The 24,970-nt window shown below is 36.3% G+C and overlaps 1 protein-coding gene across 3 annotated transcripts in view; it reads left to right on the forward strand.

Annotated features, from left to right (window-relative positions):
* FGF14 (fibroblast growth factor 14) overlaps nucleotides 1-24,970 on the forward strand; it is a 381,757-nt gene that overhangs the window by 217,858 nt on the left and 138,929 nt on the right. The window contains exon 2 of one of the 3 annotated variants that reach the window (XM_058042861.1): nucleotides 3,069-3,108. The exons of the other annotated variants lie outside the window; for them this stretch is intronic. The gene's annotated coding sequence lies outside the window, so the exon portion shown is untranslated. The remainder of the gene's footprint in view (nucleotides 1-3,068; nucleotides 3,109-24,970) is intronic. 3 annotated transcript variants of the gene reach the window in all.

A 24,970-nucleotide genomic window follows, 5' to 3' on the forward strand; every position in this document is an offset into this window, starting at 1 on the left:
TGAACAACATCTCTTAATGTGCTCTCTGTGTCTTCATGGCCATTAACAGGCCAGAAATGCACTGTGTGCTGCATAACCAAGCTGGTGAGAAAATCGTATGTGTTATTTGGAATGAAGATGACTGAGTGCAGAGTTTACGGGCCTAAGAGCATTATGCTCATATTACCAGCTCTGTGCTGTGAGATTTGGGCCTCCTTGGGTACTCTGGGCAGGCTTTACTCCAATTAATCTGAACAGGCAGCGTGTGTCTGACAGCAAACTGCATATAAAGATGATGCAGTCTGACTGCTGGGTCTACAAAGATTATTGCTGCTGAATAAGAAGTGTTTGAAGGAGCAAAGCTTTAACTCCCAAGGGAAATCCAAGCCTGCTGTCTTCTGTCTTCAGTGGCTGATGTGTATAAGCAGGACTTGACTGGAACTCCAGAAGCCTGTAGGATCAAAACAGCTTCCACAGACAAAGTCAGAAGTGCAACTCCATGCTATGGGTTTCATTCCAGCTCCTTATTTGAATTTCTGCCTTTCTTCTCTGGAAAAAAATTTCTGTAGGTAGCAGGGCAGAGGTGTTATGTTCTCTGGATCTGCATAGCAATCTATATAATCATAGAATCACAGAGTAATAGAATGGTTTGGGTTGGAAGGGAGCTTAAAGATTCTTTAGTTCCAACACCCCTGCCACAGGCAGAAACACCCTCTGCTAGACCAGGTTACTCAAAGCCTCATCCTGCTAGCCTTGAACACTGCCTGGAATGAGGCATCTACAAGTTCTCTGGGCAGCTCATCCCAGCACCTCACCACTCTCATGGTGAAAAATTTCTTCCTAACATGAAATTTAAACCTGCTGCTTTTCAGTTTAAAGGTATTTCCTTTGTTTGCCTGCCCTTGTGAAAAGATCATTTGAGCATGGTTGATGGTTCTGGTTCTGGTAAAGCAGACATGAATGGCAGATTTGGGCAGCCAGAAATTGCTGGGTATTGCAGCAGCTGTATCAATTGCCAGCTGCTTGGAGCATCTATAGGACCCAGTTTGCCTTGTATTCCCTAATCCAGTGGATCATCTGGTAGTGCTGCCTTCTTTTGTTCTCTTGTGACCTGTAGCTCTTCACTTTTCTTGACTGTCATCAAGAAGTATCTTCTCTTTGCTACATGGTGCTACATGGAAATAGAAGTTTACAGATTATTTTGTAGCTACCATATAAGGCAAATATGTAATTTATTTTGCTTTCTAGTTTAATTCCTCTTTTCTCCAGGAATGGCAGTACATTTCGGTTTTCTCACAGTTTCTCTGATTCTAAGTTAAATCTTTTTTTTTAGATTGGGTTTTTTTATCTTCAGCCAGCCTCAGGGTTTTCTTCTGTTGGGTTTACTATTGAGAAGAACCAGCTTATGTTGTCTTCTCTTGGATTTTGCTTCTTCCACCATACTGCTGTTCCCTCTTGCTCTGTCTTAATGACTTAATTATATTGTTCTAAAGGAGATTTCATAAGGAGCTGAGGAATTTTAATTTTTTATGTTCAAACCTTTGCATCTTGTGTAGGTAAAATTTTTATAAAGGTCATTTAAGAAAAAGATCAGTCTCTAAAGTTTGCAAGCTTCCCAGTACTGTAACATTTCAAATGTATGACTCGACTATATTCCAGTTTCTATGGCTTAGTGAAAAAACTGTTACTCCTATGGGAAGTGATATAGAAGAATGGTTTCTGATTTTCTTGAAACCAGGTAATTTATGATCCAGAAGTTGCAGTTAGAAGATGCATTTATTTAACATGTCAGGAAACTTCCTTTCTAATGCTTGCCCTGTTGTAATATTTGCCCATTGATTGCATGAATATCTAATTTGCCCTCTCCTCCTCTCTTGGCTTTGTTGCCTACTTAAATGTGTATAAAAGCAGCACCATAACCTGCTGCAGAAATTAATGTATTTCAAAAAATATTCTTTCAGTCTCCTTGAACTTACCTACAATTCTGGTAATAATTACATCCTATTTGTCTTATAGTTGCAGCATTAGTTTCTCTTTACATTTTTAAGAATTGACACGGTTTTTCATCTGTTGATATCTGTTATTTTAGGACCATTTTGTTATTGAGTGATCTCTGATTGGGTGTTAATTCCTACTTCCAGTAAGATCATCAAAAACTCTTTTTTAATGCTCAAGAAATTTCTGTGCCTGCTGTATTCAAGATGCAACCTTGACAGTAAGCAAGGATATACCTTATTTCAAAATATGGATATTCCAAGTGTTCAACATAAAAAAGTTTCTTTGAGCTCTATAATTTCCTTCTACACAAACAGTCACTGGAGTCAGAATTCATTATTTTTCTGAACTAACTACTTCCAGATGAACTGTACGTGTTTTTCTCCTTCAGTTTTCAGCATTACACATTAACTGTTTTACCTCTTGGTCACTTAAGAGCCATCAGATGTCCTTGCATCACCTCTGACCTAGATCACACTCATTTGAAGAAGAGGTCTGTTTCATTCCATGAGAAAGAAAGCTTTTAGTAATGCTAGAAATAAGCAGTGCTATAAAGATACTCAATTTGGTACAGAAAATCTTTGGTATGTACCTGCTCATAAGTAGCCCAGTGGAAGCATTTCAATCTTCAAGACCAAGGACTGAAGTAGCAATATTTGTTATATGCAAAGCTGAGATTCGATCATTTGATCAAGACTTGGTGCTTAAGACATAATTTGATTGAAGAATTCTTCAGGCTGGCAATTTAGACATCCTGTCTCCCAGTTTCATTTCTTACCACTTCTGCTTGTTCTATGAAATCTTGTTTTATAGGATGGGAGGAGACAGAAATTACAAAGGTCTAAATTACCTACTAGTAATTGTCTTTGTCATAGTCTTGTTTTCTGCCATCCTACCTTCCTCCCTCTTTCCCCTTTTCATATTATGCTTTCTCCATAATGGAATATTTCCTTATTATACAATTTTTTCTTTTTTTTTTTTTTTTTATGAACTGCAAAGGGGAGAAAGGGTGGAAGTTTTCTGTATGCAATACCCCTGTGATTGACAGTTTCCTAGAGTAGATAACGCTTGCTGTATGGGATCTTGTTTTGTAGGGTGGAAGAAGAGGGAGGACTACAACAAACACAAATAGTGGTATGTAATTTTCCCTTTCTTCTTTGTCTCTCCCTACTTACCAGTCTTAGCAGAATTTTCTCAATCACATGGTGATACCTTGTACTGCTATTTGCTGTTTTTTTAAAAAACACATCTTCCCAGATTTTGTTAGTTAAGTGCCTGCAGCGTTTTAAGAAAGAATGCCAATGAAATATTAGGTGCAACACAAAGGTAGTGAATCAGACTGTGCTTACTCTTGGACACAAATTGGCTGCACTTAAACTGGCCAGGTTCTAAGTCTTCTAGTCATCCAGTATCTTTAAAAAGATTTAACAGGCTACTGTATATGGGGATTTTGGATGTAACAGCTGTGATGGGGAAAGAGTAATCATCCTATTTAAACTAAGATCAGCTACATGCACAGACTATGCTATCTTTTTAAAAAACTAATGCTATAGACATGATAGAGAACTGATTTTTCTGGTTCAAGTTTCATCAAAATGTTGTAAATTTAAACTCTATTTGCAGAATCTTTGAATGACACAGGGAGATGGTACTCAGCCAGGCATAATACATATTATCTAGAGGTAAATGGATCATTTTTGTAAAACAAAGGGGAAGATTGCTATTAGGCAGAGAAATTGTATTGTTTCTATTTCCACACTTTAAAAAGTACTGTGTTGCGTAGTGTTTGAACATTTCACTCAAAAATGCAGAAGGTATTTAAAAGTCATTGTCACTTGATGTAGGCTTTGATGAGATTTTTTCTGTCATAAAGTTCTAATTTCTTCCCTCTTGTTAAAAAGGTACAAGTTGTTTATCAGAGAGATACATAAAACATCAGAGCTGTAGCAAAAAAAAAATTATGGGGAAAATGCTGTATTGAATTTAGTTATCAAAAGGAATAGAGAAAAGCAAATGATGTGTCAAAAACTTATTTCAAGGAAGATACAATCTTCACTAGACCAATTTTTCTTTGCGTTGTTCTGGATTGTTGGTTCACTATTGACTGAGAAGGAACATGCCTTCTCAGTGAATCATTCCTAGTTTCTATGACACCCCTAAGATCTGCACAGTACAGCTACAGCAAAAACAAGTCATATTTTCAAGGTCTGAATAGCTGCGATAATTAGGAAACAAGAGCTGCATTTGTATTCGCCATGATGATAGGAAAGCTTTTCCATTTCAGTTGAAAACAAGAACAGAACACAGTAAATTCTCAACAGCATAGTGCACTTCTCTTGGTAACAGCACATAAGGGATCAGATCCTGTACATTAACTGATCTGCACAGATCGTGTGTCAAAAAATTAAATGGAAAAGGTAAAATAAATTTTATCTGTCTGATATTCAGTAAAACAGATTTTTTTTTTTCTGTGAGAAAAACATGCTATAGTGGATTACTTTAATCCTCAGCATGTTATTGTTTATGGCCTGACCCAACGCTTGTGATCAAGATAATTCTTTTCTTTCTACTGTGAAAATAGAAATAAAGGGATTTTGTGTGATAACTCTCTGCTTGGTCCATTTTAGAGGAATGTAGTGGGTTGACCGTGGATGGATACTGGGCACCCACCAAACCCTCTCAGTCACTCCCCTCCACAACTGGACAGGGGAGAGAAAGTATTATAAGAGATTCATGGGTTGAGTTTAGAACCAGGAGACATCACTCCCCAAATACCATCACAGGCAAAACAGACTTGGAGATATTAATTGAATTTATTACTAACAAAATCAGAGCAGGATAATGAAAAGTAAAAGAAATCTTAAAAATCACCTTCCTCCCAACCCCCGTCCCTCCCAGCTCTACCTCCTACCCTGCAGCAGTGCAGGGAGATGGGGAAAGGGAGTTCTGGTCAGTTCATCACACATTGTTCCTGCCGCTGCTCAGGGAGGGGAGTCCTTACCCTGCTCAAGCGTGGGATTCCTCCCACAAGAAGCCATTCTCCACAAACTTCCTCAACACAACTTCATCCCACAGCCAACAGTTCTCCATGAACTGCTCTATTGTGGATCACTCTTCCACAAGGTGCAATCTTTCAGGAAAAGGCTGCCCCATCATGGGGCATGGAATCACAAGTCCTGGCAGAAAACTTGTTCCAATGTGCGCTCCTCTCTCCATGGATCTGCAGGTCCCAGATGGGAGCCTGCTCCAGCACGGGCTTCTCATGGGTTCACAGCCTCATCTCAGGCATCCACCTGCTACAGTGTGGGCTCCCCCACAGGCTGCAGGTGGATTTCTGCACTCCCATTTACAGCCATGAGCTACAGGATCACAGCTGCCTCACCATGGTGTTCACCATGGGCTGCAGGGGAATCTGAGCTCCAGCACCTGGAGCACTTCCTCTCTTTCCTTCTTCGCTGACCTTGGGGTTTGCAGGGCTGTTCCTCTCCTTCTCTCTTCTCAGAGAGCAATTACATCTGCACAATACTTTTTTTCCCCTTCTTAAATATTTTATCAGTGAGGCATTACTATCATCCCTGATGGGCTCAGCCTTGGCCAGCAGTGGGACCATCCTGGAGCCGGCTGGCATTGGCTCTGCTAGACATGGGGAAAACTTCTGGCAGCTCCTTACAGAAGCCACCCCTGTGTTTCCCAGCTACTAAAACCTGGCCACACAAACCCAATACAAGGAAATTCAGACTTTCAGAGGAGAGATTCTTCTCAGAAAAGTTGACATTGTCAACACGAGCAAAACTACTCCATCATGATGGAAAATGAATCCCCAGTGTATCTTTCAATTAAATAATAACTGTATATTGTGGAAAAATATGAAATAAGATGATAAAGAACTAATTAGGATTTAGAGGTTTTGTACCTTTGGCATTTGGAAAAAAAAAGTTAATTGCTTTTATTCTGAGATTCATAACATTATCATTAATTTTCATGATTACTTTGTTGCCTAGACATGACACATATTGAATAGAGCTGTCTGTTTGATAGAAAATGCATGGGCTACTAAGATGTCAACAATAATGGCACTTTAAAAGTTTCAAAAGGATGAATAATTACTGTAAATTAAGTTCTGTTTGAGCTGGGTGCAGAAGGGTTGGGTTTTTTCCTTTTCTTTTTAAATGGTATTGTGATTCATCTACGTAATTCAAAAATCATCTGTCTATGCAGACTAACATGTTGTTCCTTTTAATTTCAAGACTTTTTCTTGGCCTAGAGTGGAGGGGCCACCACCTCCAGGTTATACTGGTACATAAAATCTTTATCTTGGCATGTGGATTAATGATATTGTAATGGGAGCGGGTGTGGAGTGTGATTCTTTTACCACTTGCAGTGAAGAGGAATAGTGGTATTGGGGGCTTGTAGAGTCCTTGGTAACTCTGCATCACCTAGAAATCTGTGCCAGCAGAAAAGACACCAGTATCCATTTCTTCAGATTTGTGAATGAAAAATATATGTTGCAGCATGTCAGTCTTGTATTTGCTGTTTTCTGCATAAAAATTTTTGCAACAATGCAATTCAGCTAATGTGGTGAATTAGATACATATTTTGCTAAGAATAAAAAACGCTTTTTAAGCAACGCGTTCCTGTGGGCATAAATAAATACTTAGTAGCAGTTGTGTGGGTGTATTTTCTACCATTTGCTAGATTCTCATAATTTTTCTGTTATAAGTAATGAAATAGAGCTCTTAAGAATACTGAGGGGTATGTTTTGAGACTGAATACTTACAGTATGAAGTTCATTTTGAAAAGAAATTCTAGTTCTTGAGTAATATTGAATTTTTACAGTGTAAATTAGAAAGATGTCATGGTTTGAATTGCATCAGTACCTGAAAACTGCTGTTCTGTATAAAAAATCAGATTAATAAGAGTCCTATGCTGATGTCTATTTATTTAGCTGCTGATATATACTTTTGTCTGGCTTTTCTTTGACCATAGCTTAAATTTTTTTTTGCCTTATGCTAAATATAATATGTTTCTTTTAGAATTTGATTATTACCTTTAAAATAATTTTTGTCCACTCCTTCAGACATTTTAGTTTAAAATTACTATAACAAGTTTGTAAATATGCCCATCCACTTTTTTCCTGCCTTTTTTAGGCTATTTATAATTCTTATTAGCAGTAGTAAGAGAAGAGATTTCTCTTATTAAACTCTGAGGTGGGGTTCTGGAGATACTGTGAAGAGAAAATTGTTAGTCATGGACTTGATGTCCAAACAAAATAGACATCAGCCAAAAAGAAGAAGCAGGCCTCTTATGCTACTTACTTCCCAAGAAAAGAGATTTAGCAGAATATTAGTTTTCCTGAGTTTGAGGCAAGCCTGTAGTGCGTGGGGAAGCAAACCCAAACCATTTTATGATTCTCTCAATCTATGAAATTAACTCCGGTCTAATTCTGCTAATAAAAATAAAAAGAATTTTTAAACATTTATATCCATGACGCTGCTTCCTTCATATTCCAGCACTGCTTCTTTTGTGAAGCTGTGTCCGACCTGCCCACCAGTGCTGGAGACGACTGACAAACAGATTTATGATTCAGCTTAGCTCCCTTTATCCTCACTGAGGTACAGGGCTTCTTATTTATGCTTAATAGAGAGAGAATGGCCCTACCAGAAGCTGATCCTTGCTAAAAATTTTGGCAGAGTTAGATGCTTGTCTTAACAGCATTCTTATGGCTCAAGTATTGTAAATTATCATTTCACAAATCCATTCAAGAAATATGTAACTCCAAGAGTTCTGCTGCTTTTGTTCATGTGACTTTAAGATAATTTCTTCTGCCTGTGTAAATATGTGTATTAAATTTTCTCTATAAAAAGAGACTAGAAGATGCAAAGTTTCTCATTTCAACAGATCACCTTTTTCCCAAAGAAAAGAACTATACACTTTATGATGATATGTAACACGAAGAATTAATGGTCTTCAATATAAGTTAGATTCCTTTACCTTATAAAGAAGAAAATAAAACCTTTATACTTTTGTCTAAGGAACTCCAAGCTATCATTCTGTTTTCTGGTTAGGAAATTGGTAATGGTCTTCTTTGTAGACTATGATCTTTCTGAAGTTATCTTACATATGTTAACCTTCTAAAAAGTGAAACTATATATTTAATAGTGAATTTTCTTCTCAGTCTTTTAAAAAATAGCTCATCTCATGTTTAATAAATAGACAGTGTATTTCTTCAAAAATATTAAAAAAAACTAACCCAAGAAATAGTCCATTGTAAAATAGGGGAAGCTTGCAGCAATGTAAAAAACAACTAACCAACCAACTAACCAACCAACAACCAGCCAACCAATCAAAACAAACCAAAAAACAAATGAAAAACCCACCTAGATTTTGTAAAATTGCTCTTTGGGAGTTGTTTTGAGATACCAACCCTGAGAAATGTTGAATCATCAAAGATAACCGTACATTTAGTAATTTCTCTAAGGTAACTTACAGAGTTCTCACTGAGAAATATGAATAATTTAATACTGTGCAGCATAGGACTCAATATTTTGGGTTTCTTTTCAGATTCTTTCTCAAGTTTCAAAATTAAATATTCTCAGTTTTAAACATATGTGTTCTACAAAGCTTTCAAACCCTATGGAACTGGCCTAGAATTTAAAAGTCATTGTAGCTTCTCCACTCTCCCTTTGTGACCATCAATACATTTCTTCCTTCAATGTTTCTGGCCAAGCTACATGTTGTTGTCTCCTATGCTTCCAAATGTCAGCCTCTCATATACTGTCAATTTTTTCTTTTTTTGCTGAAGGGATTTACTTTCAGGGCCAAAAAAACGTCACTGAGGTAGAGATTTTTCTGTATATGAGCACACATGGAAAGAAATTTTTTTTCATATGGAGGAGCCTATCTTTTATGTTCACTGCAGGGAGCAGAACAGAACTCTCTGATCTTATGCTCTGGACTTTGAAGGGAGAAATCAGCAGCGGCAGATGCTTGCATGAGTGATCTGGAAAAAAGTCTTCATGTACACTCTTAACTCTGGTATACCGAATAACCAGATTGGCAAAATAGAAGCATGACCAAAGAAGTTTGTTATGATAAGTATTTGGTAGCGCTTAGATTATTTCTAACAGAAAAATAATACTGATTTTATACTTGAGATGTAGTTATACTGTTCTCTGGGTTAGAGGAGAATTCAGAAAACTTACTGAAATGTCAAAATGTAGACATGAGGGAGGTCTATGTTTGAAAGAATTCTTGCTTCTATATTTGTCCAGATTGGATCATGGTCAGTATATACCCAGTTTTTACTGTTCCTCTGAGTTCTTACCTTATTTATTTGGCTAAATAACTGTGATTACATTATTTCAATTTGACCCACAGAGTATGGAATGTTAAACATGCTTATTAAATGTATTAGAGTCAAATGACTTACCATGGAAACCAAGGGTTTCCCAGTCTCCATGCAATATTCTGGGATCACATCTTACCAATAATGGAGTTAATTTTGCTATCTGCTTAATATCAATGAATTCTAGTGAAGCAAAGGAGCTGAGATGGGGTATGTGGTTTTTAAAGCATGATTCAGCTTAGCTCCCTTCTTGAAAAAAATTGAAAACTAAACATTCTGTATCAAACGTAAAAGGACAACTGGTCAGCTTTGTAACTCAATCATTCTCCACTCTGTTGCCGATCCCTTTCTTTAAGTTATCAATATCACATGAGTGAATTTACAGAAGTTCTGACTGGAACTCTGCAAAGTCAGTAAGAGCTAGGGCAGTCAGCTTTCTAAAAATAACTGGCCTGATTTTTATACTTTGGAGGAATTTTCACTCAAGCAAAAAAAATTGTCACTGCCAGATGGTGATGGAAACATTACTACAGCAAGTGAATGTTAACAAAGATGCACTCAGCAAAGCAACGTGTTGCCATAGCAACAGGATGCTAAGCAATTTCAAATAAATAAATAAATAAATAAATAAATAAAATTAGACAGTATTATTTAGATGGCACAACAGCTAAAACCAAAAAATGTTGCATGATTTTTTCCTTTTGGAAATAGACGTGTTTTTCCTGCATTTTGCTTAAGACTTGGTTACAACACTTTCTTGCTGACTAGGTGTCTTTCTTTCAACCTAAATAACCTTCTCATCTGAATTCATTTTTATTCCAGAACAAATTCTGTTATTTAGTTTCTTTTCTTTCTGCATTCTTCCAACACATTTTTACAGCTAAACAATCTATAGGACTTGCAAACACCTTTATTTGGGTTTGGTAGGAGGATATGAAAAGCAGTAAAATATTAGTGTTGTAAGAGCTTCTCAGTGGCTTCAGCCAGTGACTGCCCTCCCACTGTACTAGTACCACAAAGAATTTCATAGAAATGTGACTAATTAAAGGGTCTCAAATTTGGTGATTTGGTCCGTCAAAAGGAGGGCCAAATGAAACCTTGGAGGAGGGAAGAGTTTGCAGTGCACAAGAATGTTAATGCAGGCGTACTTTAAAAAAAGGAGATAGTAGTGATGTGCTTGTCAGGCACATGGCCAACGATAAGACCTTTAGTGCTGGAGCGGGGGGCTGTGGTATTTGCATTTTTCCTCTAAGTCTTGTAAAAGTTGTTTAAGCCACCCTGAAATTTGCAGAACATTGACAAACCCCCAGTAGAGAAAGGGGAAAATGCACCTCTTCCTTTCTTAATCATCATATACCACTTCTTTAAATGAAAGTTGCAGTCCACAAGATCAAGAACACAACAGGCTAAGGCTAATGTGGCTGGATTTTAGAGGTAAGAGATTTCTCATCTTTAGAAATGAGAGGAAATGGAGCTTCTCTTGGCTCAGTGGAGTCAAGAGAAGCTCCATTGGTGTATTTGAAGAAGAGAAGCTCTTCTTGGTGTATTTGAAAAGTGTCCTGACAAAGGCATGAAAATGTCGAGGTTTGGCATGAGGTGGTTCTTGGACTGGTTTGACAATTATTGGTTCAGGTAGGAAGTGTGGCAATTCTGTTGCTGTTGGGACCAAATAATTTTCTGTTTAATGTGTTTTCCACTAGCTTAAACATATGGAATATTGGTGTGTTGCTCCCATGGTTAGGCTCTCTTTCCTGCAGGACCACACTGTGTGTTGTATTGGCACCATCTGTCTCTATTTTAAATATTTAGATTAATGGTCTAACACTAATCCAATGTCTCAAACTATTAATTGGTCTTGATGTGTAGAGAAAGACAAAGAAAAAATTATTTCCTCCAGGAAAACTTGCTCTAATTTGATATTTCACTTAAAATATTTTTTAGATCAGGGCCAAATAGTCTGATGCAGTTGGAGCAAGCAAAGTGTTCAGATGTGAATAATCCATGAATATACATAATAAATCATACTTAATTACATTTTGATGTCTGGATAGAGTCCAGTATGTTTTGTCAAGTCTCATAGGGAAACTGCACAGGCTATTTATGCATCATTTCATAAATTGTTTCATCACCAGGCCTCATTCTGTTCTTCAGGCATGTTTTAAAGTTGACATCACTTGTTAAGACTAGCACTACTTTAGAGGAAACACAAATTTTTATATAAAAGCACCAAAGAATAATCCAATGAAGCCTCATTTAGTATATCTGAAAATATTCTCTTCTTGCATTTGTCTTTTCTTTCGATGTAATAAATTTAATCCATTGAGAACCTGTTGATATTTAATATGTTATGTTTGGTTATCTTAAATACAACCTCTAACTTTCTTTATGGAAGTGCAGGTACAAAATTTACTAATAATTTTTCATCTGTGGGATATCAGCATCATATGTTGAGTGAATGTGGCACTTGAGTGTTGGAATTTGTTAGCATTTAAGAATCATAATGCGTAGTTGTCCTGAAGAATTGATTTGTCATCTGTCTGCAGTGTGCACCCACATACACACTTTTTAAAATATGTAATGCAGTTCCTTAATGATATGCAAACCTATTCTGGCTTTTTTGCTTGCTCCTGTGCTTGCTTGATCATTATTTGGGATGCAGCCTTCAAGCATTTGACCTTTAATCCCGTATTACTTTTCTTGTCTTCTTTGCAATAGTAAGTACCTCATTTTCTGTGGTTGCATAAATAGGTGAAGTTAAATATTTCAATTATATTCCCAGCTAGGGCATGAGTAAAATCCAGAGAAAACAAGGCAATTCATTTTTTTAAAGTATATAAGTCATGATATATAAACACATTGCTACTTTAGCCATTTACTAAATTCATTTATGTCATGCAGAAATGTGTGAGAATATATTTGTCTTAGCCTAAAAATCAGACATTCTTTTCAGACATAATTTGGTATGAATATTGGGTTATTATGACATGCATACTTAGTCTTGCTAAGGTAATGCTTTGGGTTAGTAAAAATATATTCTCTTCTTACACGTGTAGCTTTCTTCACTGCAAGAGACAACAAATAAATTCAGTTTTATTTGTCATGCAGGCCTGCAATCCCAAACAAATTTAAGAAGGAAAATCTAACTGAACCAATATCAGGAGGGTTTTGGAAACGGATGCTAGAGCATGAAAATGATATTTTTCTTTTTGATCATTGGCCATAAATCTGCATTGGTATTAGGTAAATATTGCTGCTGACTCCAAACTGTGTGCAGTCTTGAAAAAGATGTCTCCCCTGAAGTACTTAGACATCCATGTCATAAGTACAGCCATTTCTTGGGTGAATTACTTTCTTCAGTGGGCTCCTGATCTCCAAAAATATTTGGTTTCTTACCTGAGGCATAGCAGTCCTTATACCTTGAGGCTCTCCTCCCTTTGCCATTGATATTGGCAGAGCATTGCTGTTAGCCTCACCTATTTTTGCCATTTTCCCACAGCCAGAATTTTTGTGTCCCTCATGAAATAAATTATTTCTAACACAGTTTGATACCACATTTTTGAACCTGTTTGAAGAGAGTTTCTTTAGTTGTGCTCTGATGAAAACTTTTTGGTGTTTACACAGTATAGGTGATTTTCTGGTTGGTGTTATAAACGTGAGTAAAATGATTTGCAATGAAAATTAAGTTTCATCCCTCACAAATTGCCAAAGTTGGATTGCATTATCTAAAATTATTACTTAAAACCACCTTGGAGTAAAAAAAATTTCACCACCTTGGAGTAAAAAAAGTTGAAGCTGGGAAAATGATGATTTGTAATATATAGATATAAGGCATATAGATATTTGAATGCCCTAGAAAGTATATGATCTGCAGGACACTTGCATCAACAACAGCTTTGGTGGTAGCAAGGATGGTGGAAGAAGAAGGAAGATGGGAAAGTAGGCTTATCTTCTTTGTTGGGAGGAACTTAGACTATTAAATAACATGGGTCGGTGCCATCAGAATAATTTTTATAGATATTTTTAACTTCAGCAATAGATTTTAATTTGTGTTTTACCAGACAGCGTTCTCACAATTTGTTTGATAAATACCAACTGTTTAATTTCATTTGCATGGAAGATTCAGTAAAATTTACTTTTGTGAAAGGAATATAGATCACATGAATCTCTATATTCATCCTGTTTCTATTAAAAAGGAAAGAAAATATACTTTTGTTAAATGATGAAATTTATGTAACAGCTTGTGATTTTTCTTTTATTGCATGTGCTTTTGCTAGTGAAAAAACAAAGCACTGCTTTGTTATTTTTGTAGTTCTGACTGTAGTTGCTCAAATGTAACATTATCAAAGTCATACTAAGTGGTAGAGGTTTAACCTAAAATATTTGTGCATCAAAGTAGTGCTCACTTTCTCTCAAAATATGGAACATGAGGTAATAGCCTGACTGCTCTGAGTTGAAAGAAAAATTATATTTGCCTTCTTGTGACATCATTGCCTTTATTTTGTGTCACCAAGCTCATTGTAGGTACTTAAGCTTTCAAAATGTTGGAAAAGTGCATTTCCTGAAGAAAAGTGTCTCCTTGCAGTGTCCTGGGAGTACTGACTGCATCATCATCATCATCATCATCATCATCATGCTCCTGTTTCTCACCCCCACCAGGCGTTTAACTGAAAACTTTGCTCCCTATCTTAGGATCAGAGTGTTGCTGTGAATAAAGGAGGCACTGAGCAAACCATTTAGGCACCCAGTGTGGAGTTTTGGCCTAGCTAGAATTTTGACCTAGCTAGAATTTTGACCTACTAGAATTTGAACTGACTAGCTCTTGCAGTGTAAAGATGCTTGGGGAAATCAGCCTGAAATCCCAAGTTTCAGCACTGAGTCCTGCTGGGAGTCCCTCTGCTTGCCAAGCTGAGTTTGTTTATGTTTGTATCCCATAATTTTTAAGTGTGAGGCTGGATCCAAACATTTAGGCATTTGATAGTCCAGTGTCAAAGAGCATGCAGAACTTGGATTTGTTAAAAATTTTAATAACTTAGGGTTTGGACCTAATGTCTAGTGCTTCACAAAAGACAACAGACTTCTGGTAAATGAGTCAAATATTTCCATTTGTCTTCTCTGCATGAAGTTCTTCATTAGAGTATTTCTGCTTACATAGTTTCATTAAAGCAATGCAATAATAGCTCAAGGTTGCAAACTGTTGGAAGTCTCATGAGTTTTAAAATCCTAGAGAATATAGCTATTTTTTCTTTACTTATTTTTTCTTCTTTCTTGATATTCTTGAATGGTTCTTCTTATATTTCTTGGGCAGTTTTGTCTTTGTTTATTTTTAAGAATTTTACTCAAAGGGAGTAAAACGTATTAGACTCCACTCTTAGGCATGTACATGCCAGCATCTTCAGTTCTCTCACCCCAGTTTTCAGACAACCTAGTCAGCATTTTTTTCTATCAGTCATTCTAAAAAAGTGTCTTACATTTACATTATTCCATATCTTAGACTGTAAAAAATTATTATGAGGTCAAAATTCAAACCATATTCAAAACTTTTAAATAAAGACTTTATTCATTTCTTGCTGACCTTTAAAATTGTGTGCTTAGTGAATTAAATAGAAAAAGTGCTTCACTATCAAAGGAACAGTTTGATGCTGAGTGTTCTTTCAAATCATCTCATTTACATCAGTGACTAAACATGGCCTTTTTTCCTGCTCAATTCAATTAAGTATTTTGAGCTGAAATAATATATTTAATGGAAAAGTCATGGTAGCTGTCTTTCAAAATGCCTTTCATATTTGCAAAATAAAAGTAATACTAGAAAGATACTAGTTTCTAATATTAAAACCGTATTTAGCAATTCAGAACAGAAAATACTAACATTTAAACTTCAAATAATTCTCTGTGTGATGTATTTTTTTATATCAGATACCTTTTTAAAAAAGTATAGAAATGCTCTGCAGTCTCATTTACTTAGTAAAAACAGAGCTACCTTAGAATATCAGGTCTCTTGCAAAGTTATCAAGTGAGGTTTGATAATCATAGAGGAAAATGTCTGAATTAGTATCTTATTTCTATTGCTGTACAGTTTTCCCTCAGATCATTCCCTAACTAGGTGCACTGGGCAGAAGATTTAAATTTTCATCACTTTGGTTATATGAATTTTGAGTTTTGGTAATTATCTTCAAATGTCTATATGCATGTGCATATAGTATGTATTTTACAGCAAAAAGCTTCAATTGTTCTCTAAAAAACCCTTTCAATTTGAGATTTACTGTTCTTTGATTTGAAATGTCAGTGAGGATGTTTTCATTGTGCCTTTTAAAGATATTTCACTTTAAAAGTATCTGCATTTAGCCTGGACCAAGCTTTTATTTTTGCTTATAGTGCCCTCACCTGTAACTTAGGGCCAACTGCAGAACTTTAGTCATAAAAATAGCTATTTTTTCTTTGAATCATAGCTTGTCTTGTTTTGACAGTCAGAAACAGCTAATGTGTTCCCGCTGACTTGTAGTAGTTTGCAATATTACACTTGAAATATTGCTGTGGTTTTTACTGTACCCTGAACACAGCTTACTTTTATGTCAAACCTCAGTTGTGTATTTTACTCTAGAATGGAACCTGCAAACCCTAATGAAGCAATTAATTAATATTTTAATTTCAGATACCGTCCTTAATTTAGTCTTTTTATCAAGTTGTGGGATACAATTGATAAAATAGAATGAATGGGTAGGGGGGTAGGAGAAAAAAACCAACAGTGTAGCTGTGTTTTTTCAGCTTCTTTATTTTTCCTATTCTCACTTCTATCACTTTCCAAAGTAAAATCTCTCTTCAGAGGTCAAAAGAACGATAAGCACACCTTTCATTAACATACTTCATTTAGGCAACTTTTCAGAAACAAAGAAAACCAGAAGGATAACCAGAAGGATAACCAATCAAGTCTGAATAATTTAATCTGGATGTTTTAAAATGTGAGATCATATGGAACAATTCTAATAGTGCTCATTTTTATCTGAACACAGACTTAAGTGGATGGCCTGTAGGATGTAAAACAGGCACAGTTTCTTCTTTGTCAGGTCATGTTTGTTACACAGACAGATACAGCATGGGACACTTGACTCCCAGTTTGGTACACAAATGCAAGGTGATAGGTGATAGAGTACAGATTTTTTTCTAGTTCCAGATCTGGGTTGCAATAGCTTTTCTTTGAAAGGGGAATTTGAATTCTGGGTTCCCAGGATTCCTTTTCTGGGGGAAATTTTCTCCCTACACAGATTTTCCAGGGTATGAGTCTCCAGCACCCATGTTGCCAATCAGGCTACAGAAACAACTGGGGGCACAGTTGTGGAATGCCAGGTGACAATAAAAAAAAGCCTTGCCTTGTTCTTTTTCAAGTGGAAAACTTGTCATGCAAAAAATTCAAGGTTTTTGTCTGATGAGAAATGGTGTAAGGTGAGAAGTGGTATAATGAGGACTGGAATTAAAAGAATTCAGATTTCTGCAAAATTTGCGGGCAGATTTCTTTGAGTATGTTTTCCAGTCAAGATCTGACAGTAATTTAGGGATACTCTTGACTAACTCTTTCTCTGAAACTGAAAACTATATCCTGTAAATCAAAGATTGTTCCCTTGCATACCTGCACATTCATTCTTTTTCCCTCCTTCCCCTCTATACAAAATCACACTTCCATTCATTTTGTTCACACTAAACTTAATATTTCACTTACAAATTTCTTCCCTGTCAGCAGTGGAGTGCATAAGCTCTTCTTGTGCCTGATTAGACAATAAAATGTTGTGATTAAGGACAAATATTTGATCTTCATGCAGATACATTTCAGAGAGACATTTCAGGGACATGGGAGAATGGCTATGTGGATTATTATAGGCATTGCTTCCTGTTTGCTATATACATGAGTATGAATATTTATGCATGGTTACTCCTCTCATCTGATACCTCTGTGTCTTGGGCCAGGACCCCACTGTGCTGAGGCTGCTTCAAACAGTCTTTCCGTGTCTGAAAGCCAGAATTAATGGGATATGTGGGATCACAGCCAATCTAAATTTAGTTTTCACCATATGTATTCCACTGCCACAAATAATAATTTAAATTACCTCCCCCACCCCTTCTTTTTTTTTTTTTTTTAGGTTTTTTTTTGGCTTCTATTTGTAGTTTTGTTCTGCTTCCTTGTTCTCACACATTAACATGGTACAATAACTGGACAATAAAAAGTGAAGACATATTTTTTAAAGACAGCTTTTTCAATAAATAAATAATATTTATAAAAATATTTTGATGAACATAGGCTGTTAAAAAGATTTCTTTACATCTTCCTTATGAGCTAATTTACATAGGCAACTATTCCATTGAATGTCAATTGTTATGGCTATCTTCCTCAGTGCGCATTCCAGTCATTCTTATCTCAATTTTCAAAACATGAGGGTATTTTAAAAATTATTTATAAGCTGCTGACTACTATTTTATGTATGATTTATTTATGAAACACTGGGAATTTTTATGGGTACAGCTCATGGAAAAGGGCTCAGTGATTTTTACTGTCCTGTAGCATGACTGACATTATTAACCTTGGGCAAGGATTTTGGGTTGTCCTTCCAAATTGGAGATTTTCAGCCTTTGCAAGTGTTGGTGGGTAGACTGTTACCCTAAAACATTGCCTCAGAGTATGCCTTTGAAAGCCTTGGCCTCACCTGAGAGGCTCAAAGCTGGGGTGATAAACACACAGCCATTTCCTAGGAAGTGAGCTTCTCATTTATGTGATGGAAGAGTTGAGGAGTTTCTTTGGAAACTTACTTTAAATTGCTTTAAAAATTACTGACCAGAGCAAGCTGAGTGTGATTTCTAACTAACCTTGTAATGTGCCCTGATCCACAACAGAAAAGCAGAAACCATGTATAATGCACTATTTTATTATCCTTCTCTTATATTTCCTGTTGCACAAATAAATTTTCAAGATTAAATAGCAGGCAGCTCTTCCCCAACTGCCTCAACAGAGATAAACATTTTTAAACATTTTTAAACACATTCAAAATAAATTTGGAGTACTGTAATTGGCAGCTATTTTGGGTCTGATCTATCAAACTCATTGACATTTTGCTATTGATTCCATGAAAAGTCCCTTCATTAGTACTATCACTGTAATAAAAATAAGCACTTGTTATGAAGTGGGCTGGAATGAAAGAGGTTTTCAATGTTATAACAAATAGAAATATGCAGTTTCTGTGTCTCACACAACCCACTCATTGAATCTGTGTGTTTTAAATAATTGGGGAAACAGGTCAGTGAACTATTTTACACAATCATAGAATCATGAAGGCTGGAAAAGATCTCCAAGATCATCGAGTTCAATCTCTGACCAAACCCAACCACATCAACTACACCACAGAACTAAGGGCCGTGTCCAGTAGTTTCTTGAATTTTTCCAGGGATGATGTCTCCATCACTTCCCTGGGCAGGCCATTGCAATTCTTCCTTTCAGTGAAGAAATTCTTCCTGATGTCCAACCTGAACCTGCTGTGGCACAGCTTGAGGCCATTTCTTGTCCCATCATTTGTGCCTTCTGAGAGGACGCGAAAACCCACCTTTCTTAAAACCTCCTATAAATGATCTGAATTCACAAGTAGGTTAATAAAGCCACTAAAGTTCATTTGCTACACAAGGAAAGCCAAGATAGGACCACAGAACCACAGATCTTTGCAGGACTTGTCCCATGGAATGAGTTTTTGTGTCAAGTATCAGAGGTCAAACCTTGAAAAACCCTGTACTGCAGAAGTCATGACCGAGACTTGGGTCAGACTGCTCTATGTTTGCTTAGAAAGCTGAGACCACATACTGGTTAAATCAAAATAATTTGCTTTAACATTTATTCTATAGCTTTGTGTTCTAAAGGTAACTTAGAACACAAGTTCCCTTTAGAACACAAAGTAATTCTATAGTTCAGCATTATGATCTAGTAGTCATTATGCCGAACTATAGAAGAACATTTGCGAAAATAATACAATGGTCTGAAAATTCCATGAGTCCACAGCATCTCCTTTCTATCAATACAAAAAGTGTTTAAATCATCTTATATCCCTGGCATTGACTTTGAAATCGCCCAAATATTTGCATGAGATGCTGTCTCTTTGCAGAAAACCTCAGGAACATTCATTAAATAGCTTTCCATTGATTAAAAAAAGTGCAACTCAATTATTTTAAATGTTTATGAAGTCCTTGTGATGGAATATTACAGTCATAGACTTCCAGTAGTAGTAACACTTCTGCTAACAGTTGCCAGACTGACTTCAGAAGTTTGGGCATGTAAAGCAACCTCTTACAGAGCACTAGACCTTTTAAGAAAATATACCAAGCTTTTATAAAACCATTAATCTGGAAGGACTTAGGTTCTTTGTGGTCTCACCTTCTCTGCCCTCCAGCACTGTGACTACATGGGGAGCAGGATCAGCATGAATATCCTGCAGGTTGACCTGCTAAAACTAATGCCATTTTTTCTATTGGATGTGTGAGCTGCTTTAACTCCCCCTAAAGCTGTTGATCACTAGAAGAGGGAAGCAGTGCACTAAGGGAGCTGGAGACTAGTGTATAAATGAAAACTGCAAATGAAACTGCATTTTGTTCAGGAACTGAATATCTATCTAAACAGACACAGAGCAAGTGCAAAGAGAAACGTGCTCTTGGCTAAGACCTTCCATCTCCACAGAATGACCACATCTTCTGTGACCAGGAAATTACATTTCTATACCTTTAATCACTTTCAAAACAAGAAATGGATCCCTGTTCTTGGCTCTTCATTGCTGAGCTCTGTTTATTTCCCCTTCCAGAATTTCAAAGCTGAGGATAAGTTGTATAAGAGGGGAGAAGTTGTCTGAACATATTCCGTGTCTTGGTGGGAGCATTCACTGACTAATCATTGACATTTCTTTTGTACATCTTACTGACATCGACATGGCAATTAATTTTGCTTCTACTGCACCATTATATGAAAGAAGTGAGGAATGGCTAGATGTTCCCAAATTGCCTGTCAACGTTTAATTTGTAGCTCTTGGGTTTGTTAATGGTTAAGACACCTGCTGTGAATCTTTCGCATTAAATGGCTTCTAACACAGGCATCTGACAGTATTCCTTGAATTTACACCTTTTGCTTTCAGAGTATGTAAAAAAAAAAAAAAGAAAAAAAAAAAGATTTGCTGATTTTCTGCTAACTAGAATATAATCCTTTTCTGTCCTAACATATTAAACTCTGCATTCAGGTAGAATTTTGTTTGAACCAGAGAAACATCAGCTTTCCACAACAACAGAGAAATAATGTCAAAAGACAATTCCTTTTGCATACAAAAATATTGCATATATTTATTTTATAATATTCAAAATAGTGGTACTGCAAACTGCAGTACTGCAAATAGTTTGATACTGCAAACTTTTTATAGGCAGTATGAACAGTTGAGAGTTTTACAAATTACCAGCAAATGAGATACCTTGATTTTGTGCATCTAATTTAAAATTAGTTTTAAAGCCATGTCAACACCACCTGAAATAGGTTGCAGAGTTGTCACTTCTGAGCATTAGTTACTTTCAAGCATTTTTTCTTTTAATTCTTCTTTGTTTAACTAAAATGAAAATACTCAATTTCTTCATGCAACTTTTAAACATGAAATTTTACTGGTATTTGAGTGCAAAGGCAGTATCTCTGTCAAGAAAAGAAATTGTGTGAATAAAATCTGTTTTATCTGTAGTTCCTTTTCTCTACTAACAAAATAAAATTTTAGTTCTTTTCTTCAATAGTGCTATAAACTACTCTGGAATTGTTTGTATTTGTTCACTTGGTATTTACAGCCAGAGCCTTCTCCGGAGGTTGGGCTCAGAACTTTCTTTGCTCTGTTACACATTTGATTTGTTTAATTTCTCCTGCTATGGTGCGCAGCTAGCACAGAATAAAATTATGATAATTTTTAAAAGAGCCTCTTCAGTTATAGATTTACTTGCTTTGGACTATAGCTAGAAATAAATAGGTATCTGTATAGATAAAGAGATCTTAGCTACACGTCTTTTACAAACAGGAGGGGTTTGGGAATGGCAGCTTACAGCCAGGGAGTGAGAAGGGACAATCTCTTTCTTCTGTTCAGGCTGCAGCCCTGTGCAGCAAATACCTTCTAAGAGAAGGGAGCAGCAGGTAATTTGGTAGCCTTATAACAGAAGAAAGAGAGGTTTCCTGGCTTTCATTTCCTATTGGTAGGGCAGGTCTTTACCCTAGAGTGTTTAGTCTAAAAATCCCTTAGAAGATAGGTGAATAATTTACAGGGATTAGAATTCTGAAGGGAAAGGCAAAGATTGTGGGTAGAGGAAAAAAGCAAGAGAGGGCAAAAAATTGGAGGCAGAAGGTAGCGAGACAGAAAATACACTCAATAATTTCTGCCACTGTTAAGTACTGGAATCATGTCTGATGTCATGTGATTCACAAAGATTATTAACTCAGGTTATTAAAAAAGTATTACCAAATTAACCAAGAGCATAATAATCCTCCAAGGTTGTTTATCATTCTTACTGCTCAGGATAGCAAATGAAAATAAAATAAAAATAAATCAGTAGTATTATCCCTGAGATCTTCTTACAATGTATCTGGCATGTCCACATTTTCTACTGACTCTTGCAAGATTTGAATGCATTGATTTCCATGGGAAATTATTTAGCTAAAATAGATGCAGCTAATGAATTTTCATTTCTCTCTTCACTTTTCATTTGAATATCTTTGTACTGTATCTACAGAAAGTTGTGACATCTGTGACCATATAAACACAATGACAAGTTGACTGTGCTAAACAAATCAATGTTCCCTCTCCTGTTTCGCACCAGCTTGATGGTCTTAAAGGTCTTTTCCAGCCTGAGCAGTTCTGTGATTCGGCACACAAATGGCACTATGCCAGCTGCAGCTTGACACAACAGGAGTGCTCCAAGGCAGAGCAGCTTCACCCAGCTTCATGTCTTTGATTCTGGTCTGAGCCTGGTCTTCAGCAGAGAAAGAACAGCTTCTGCAGCATCTCTCTCACACCTGGGGAGATCTCCAGAAAAGAAGAGAAGGAATAGTTAGCAAAACACGGGATTGAAAGAGTGAAGATAACCTATCTGCAGGCTGGACAAAATAGGCTTGTAAAATCTTGATGAAAAAGGGACAGATATTGAATCTAAATCGAGATCAGAGAGTGCCTTGTAAGAAGTTGGATGCAAAAATAGTTCCTATTGTACCAAAGCTGTTGAATTCTTCCCTCTCTCATTTAGACTAATTATCAGGAGCACAGATTTATTTATAATCAGTAGAGGGTGGTGAGATTTTTCCAAAGTCTCAGCAGGTGTTTGTCTCCTTTGGACAAGTTGATCCAGGTAGAGGGAGCCTGAATTTCAAACTTCTAGCGCTGTTTAGGTGATCTCAGTCTAGTTCTTTGCATCTTCTGTTATTATAAATCTGTATCAACTGCAAATCTGAATCCTCAAAGAGTTCTTTAGGCTTGTATGTGTTATATAGATATTTCTGCATAATCTCTCACTCCAGATTCCCACAGTGCTTTCTTAGCAATGTTTCTTTGATTAGCTGAAGATTTTTTAAGGGGTCATAATAAATATGAGGGTGTTTTCAAAAATGAGTAATATTAGCATTGTTTGGAGTTTGAGTTGAATCAATATTACACAAAAAATAAAGGAATCATCTTTGATCTTGTAGTGAGGAACGTGTAGTACGTAACAATGTGTTTTGGGTGAGCTTGTGCGCTATTGTTGCTCTTTGTGCCACCTGCTGGTTAGAGAGTAGGCAAAGGGGAATAGGGCAACGTTTCTGTCACTCTACTGTTCAACTTCTGAATGAGATTGTATTACCTGGCTTTTGTGTTTATTTGTCAGAAAAAAACAAGTAATTTCAATTGTCAAGTTATCAGTTAAGTCAACATTACACGTGAATTAGATTGTTCTGATCCTTTATGATCTTGGCTTTTAAAGAATACATACTAGGGGTTTTTTGTTGTTGTTTTTTTATTTTTTTACTTATAAAATTTTAATTTTCTAAATGTGTAGTTTAGGGTGTTTCTTTCTTTATTTACCATGTTATCTGGGGAGAGGATAAGCAAGGAAATTGCCTCTAATTGACAGTAAGAGTGAGTATATCAGTGAAAAAAACTGTTCTTCATCTTTTAATATCTACCTACTGTTCTTCAGAGTTCATTTTCTTTCCTGTATTAATGATTGTAATTGACACAAAACTAAGACTACATGAACACCACTGGCCCTATTTTACAGATTATGGCTCTATTTGTGCTAAAGTTATAAATTTATATTAAAGGATGTACAACTCTCTGCTCTACATCAAGACTTTACAAATATTCTGATGCTGGCAGCAGCGCTGGTTTCCTCTTATATTTAGCATTGTGGGGAAAAGCCATTAGTTGTAAGGATAGGTGATGAAACCAGAGATGTTTAGTAGATGGAGATCACCAGTGGGCTGCAGGATTTGTCTTGTCCCAGCTGTCACAGAGGCTCAGTCCTTACAGGAGACACCACATACACAGAGCAGTAGAACACTATGGAGGTACCTCAGTGGTTTCCAAAGGAGAGCTCTGCCACAGAGGAGAGAATAAGATTTGATTATAAGGAAGATAAATCAAAGTAATCAACGATTCAAAAATAGCACAGACTGAATCAACGTGCAAAGGTTGTGGCTTTTTGGTGGCAACATAAAGTTAACAAAGCCAAAGTAAAGGAACAAAGAACTAGTGTTGTCTACCAAACAGAAAAAAGGGACAGAGAAAGTACATTTTAGGAAAAGTCAGTTTTTTGTCATTAACATACATTTGAAAATTGAGTATCCACAAGGAGATATTGGGAAAATAGAGGGGCTTTTTTGCTTGTACTTCTGTGTCTATCTGGAGCAGAGCAACCCAGAGCAGGGCAGTATCTCTAGCCTGCCTTTAAATTCAAATAAAGTTAAAATTCATTTTCCCAAGGTGGTGTCAACATGTGCTGGTGGTTAGAATGAGTAAACTTGTGTATTGTGTCTTAGGTAAATAAGGTATAGTGCTTAGTTTTATGGCAGAACTGCATCAAGAATATTTTTTAATAGCTGACTTAGTTCAATGAAAATAATTAGCATTAAGCTTATGCAAAAGGCCAATGGATTATATAGCATTTTAATGTAAGAAGCTTTAAAATGGAAATATCCTTTCAATATCAAACTCAGTGTGTGTGAAAATATATATTGGAAGCTGGGAGGGCTTTACAACATAGACCATCCCAGATTTTCATCTAATGCTTTCATTTCCCTTCCTTACTTCCAGCCCAAAAGTTGGAAGCATTTACAAGTATCTTGCCACTTATCTGCAGAGAAATAGTGAGGAGATATCCAGCTCTAATCACAGAGAAAAGATGCTCACAGTACTATTAATTTCTGCTAGCTAGATAATAAATCTGCAGTTACTTTTCTCTCAGCTTTAAGGTCACTATGGGAGCCCCTGTGTGCAAAAAAGTACATGTGCACCAGATTTTTGTTAATATGTTAGAATGTTGATTAAGTATAGTCAGAAGAGAAAGAAGATCTGTCTTGGGATATGTTCAGGCATCACTGAAGAAGCAGGAGAAATGATCAGAGTTACAATACAAAATATTAAAGTTCCA

The sequence above is a fragment of the Melospiza georgiana genome, chromosome 2 (genome assembly GCF_028018845.1).
Source record: "Melospiza georgiana isolate bMelGeo1 chromosome 2, bMelGeo1.pri, whole genome shotgun sequence".
Taxonomy (NCBI): Eukaryota; Metazoa; Chordata; class Aves; order Passeriformes; family Passerellidae; genus Melospiza; species Melospiza georgiana.